Raw genomic sequence first — 3,713 nt, 5'->3', positions numbered from 1 at the left:
CCGGACGATCAAATCGTAGTCGGGGACTGCGTAACCAGGAGGCCGGAATCACCGGCGGTGCTCGTGGAGATTTATAATTTTTTGAACACTGGTTCAAGTTATATTAACGTTCGATCATGTTTGACAACCCCAAAAGAACTGTTGTAATTCCACGCCCAGGAGGGCTAATATAAATAAGGGGCATTGTGACGACGTTGTCGTCAACTAAAAATTGTTATTTGGATTTATATGTTTTGAGTACTGTTGGGTAGCGGACTGCGTTCGGTGTCCGATGAAAATTAAAATCGCGCGAATTGGGCTGTTCATGGCAATGGGAAAATTCGGGATTGCCGAATAAAGACGGAAACTCCCGAAAGCTTCGCGAGGACAATGTGCAAAAATCCGGTGTGTGCCTCTGGGTAGTATTCCGACAGACAGGACACAGGTCGGATCGTAGAGAATTGAGTATCAAGTAAAAGTATTGAAATTAAACTAAAATTGATTATTATCATTGTAAGAGTCAAAGTCTGGTGTAATTACGTCGATGGAGATCACTTGTGTAAGGTCAGAGTCGAGTTATATTATTCTGTAAATTTCGGGAGAAGTTGTTAATGAAACTACTGAAGATATTGAGTAAATGGAAGGTCCGTGGCTCGTGACGCCAACCGCGAGTTCACTTGGACTTACTTTTGTGAAATCTAATTTTGAAGAGTTAAAAATCTAGTACGACGATTGTATTAAAGAAAATTCGTTTCTATAATAAAGCCAAATTGTTGTGTTTATTATTCTAATTTTTGTGTGATTGATTTGGAGCCCACGAACGTAAGGAGTTTCGTTCTCCTTCCCCCTTGAGAGAAAATTTCGCTGAGCAGTCGGTTTTTTGTTGGTCTTTACCGAATAAAAATTAAAATTAAAATTAAGAGCCAACTGGCGCCCATACATATAAATACATTGAGTACAGTTTTGGATCATTAAAATTTCATTCGTCACAACCTTTTTTGTAGGTCATGAAATTCTCCCCAAAAACCCCCTTCTGACATTTTCCCCTAAACCCCTTCCATCTCAAGATAACTGCACATTTTCCCAATCAATTCCCCCCTCGACAACTGCTCGATAAATCTCATCATCAAAGTCCACCTGATGTACCATAATAACCCTGCCCCTCTAATATTGTAATGTAGCGTTTCCCCCCTTCAAATTCGAATATGTAACACAAGACAAGGAACAGAAGAAGGATGTCACGAGATGACGATCGTTTTGGAGGACAGACTTCACTTGATACTAAAGCCATCTTCTGTCAACAACTCTTTGTCAAATAAATCGCCCTTTTCTTTTGAATCTTGGTTCTGATTCCCCAATAAATAACATTGATGTCAGAAGTGGTTCTGAAACGTTCCCACGTTAAAAAAAAAAATCAAATACAATAAAAATCAAATAAAATATAAAAAAAGTGACAGTTCAACAAAAACTGGTGAGGATGCCGAAACGACACCGGAAAACAAGGAATCTTCCCCCCGAGTCTACAGAAGACAACCCTGGCCCCTGGGTTTCTGATTTTCGGCCTCATTCTGTTCCTGTTGTGGGAAATTCACGAGTCAATTCACACATGGAATTATCCAACCGATTAATTGAAATGAAGAATAAACTTCGCGAAGAAATGCGTCGCTATCAAGAAACTACTCAAACAGAAACCATCACTAATATTCGTGATGTGATTCGTCGTGAGTTGGAAGAACGCCGTCACACAGATAGAGAAGAACTTCGCAATCTTCGTCGATCCGAGATTCCGGTTATCCCCGAACCTGTACCCTCCAATCCTCGTTACTGGACAATCAATGAACAAATTCGTCATGTTGATTCACCCATTGAGAATAATCATCAACGCACTGTACCTGTCGAAATTCATCACTCAGAACTTGTCTCTCCCAATCCCCTCCATCAGAGAACCAATGAACGATCCTACCATGCTGATGTACCCAACGTTGACACCCATCGACATACTGCTCCTGTTCAAGCTTGTCACGATGTTCAAATTCCTCGACCAGGAATAACTACTCATCATTCAGGATTATCAGATAACCCCACAAATTATTTTAATTCTGATTCTGCTACTGTTCCTAACGCTTTTTCTCACACAATTCCGCGATTTTTAACACCAGTTTCTGGTCAACAGTCGTCGACTTCCGTCGAAAAAAAAAGATTTTATCAAACCAGATACTTACGATGGTACACAATCGTGGTCTCGGTATTGTAAAGCGGCTCAATTATTATCTCGAGTTCGGAGAAAAGCTCAGGTGATTCTGGAAATAATTTCTGATGACGAAAAGAAAGATTACAAAAAAATTACTTCACTCTTGAATAATCGGTTTGATGAGAAACATTTATCACGAATGTACTTTAATGAANAAAGCGGCTCAATTATTATCTCGACTTCGGGGAAAAGCTCAGGTGATTCTGGAAATAATTTCTGATGACGAAAAGAAAGATTACAAAAAAATTACTTCACTCTTGAATAATCGGTTTGATGAGAAACATTTATCACGAATGTACTTTAATGAATTGCAAGCGCGAAAACAGAACAAAGAAGAAAATTTCCAAATTTTTGCGGAGGAAATTGAACGACTCATTCGTCTTGTACACATTGACATGTCAGAGGAGAATCGCGATCGAATTGCATGTCTCTCGTTTATCGGTGGAATTAATGATTCTCGAATTGAGTTTACCCTTCGCTCAGAACGTTTAGAGTCTCTCCAAAGGGCTGTGGAAAGAGCTACAGAACTCAAATCCATTTCACAACTATTGAATAGTAAACGCACATCGAACTCATCGTCTTCGAACCGGTTTCAACCACATTTTTGTGGATTTTCTACAAACAATAACGATCGCAGGAATAATTCAAATAACCGAAGCAGAATCATTTGTTTTAAATGCAGAAATCCCGGACATTACGCAGATAAATGCCCCATTTTGAGTAATGAGTCCCAACTTTGTAATCAATCAAATAACCAAACAAATCGTCAAAATAATCAACAAAACTACAATCCTTCACAACGGTTTCACTCTTATCGTAACTTCAGTAACGGACATCGTAACTTTCCTCAAAATCGTTTCGCAAATCACAACAGAAACAACAATCACACTCAACATCAGAACAACTCAACTCAAACTTCCACAAATTCGGGAAACTAAGTAGAGTCAATTCGTTGGGGGACGGATTGACTCGTTCAAATTCAAAAACAGTTCAATGTTCCCAAATTTCGACTGAATTANATTCAAAAACAGTTCAGTGTTCCCAAATTTCGACTGAATTGGGAACACTTAGTTTAGAATTGAAGATTCATGGGAAAATAAACAACATTCCTTGCTCTATGGTTGTTGATACTGCATCAGACATTACAATCGTTAATCCCAAGCTCTTCAAAAATAAATTAGATGAGTTGGAAGACGTGATTCGACGCATTTCCATTTTAACTGTCTCTGGAAAAAGATTTCCTCACCTAGCAACAAAAAAAGTGAATATCACAATTAGAAATCTATCGTTCGATTTAGTCGTGGTTTTCGCTAACATTATTGATCATTGCATTCTCGGATTGGATTTCTTGTACAAAACAGGATTACTAAAAGATTTCCAATCAGTTATTCAACAAAATTTCAACATCGAGAAGGAAGATAAAATTGTTTCAGTAAAACAAACTATTTTATCAATAAATCCTACTGATTTCCAAAACTCCTCA

Source organism: Diachasma alloeum, unplaced genomic scaffold, assembly GCF_001412515.2.
Source record: "Diachasma alloeum isolate Michigan unplaced genomic scaffold, Dall2.0 Dall_scaffold_01866, whole genome shotgun sequence".
Lineage (NCBI taxonomy): Eukaryota > Metazoa > Arthropoda > Insecta > Hymenoptera > Braconidae > Diachasma > Diachasma alloeum.
The sequence above is the reverse complement of the archived record's forward strand: the minus strand, read 5'-3'. Positions refer to the sequence as shown.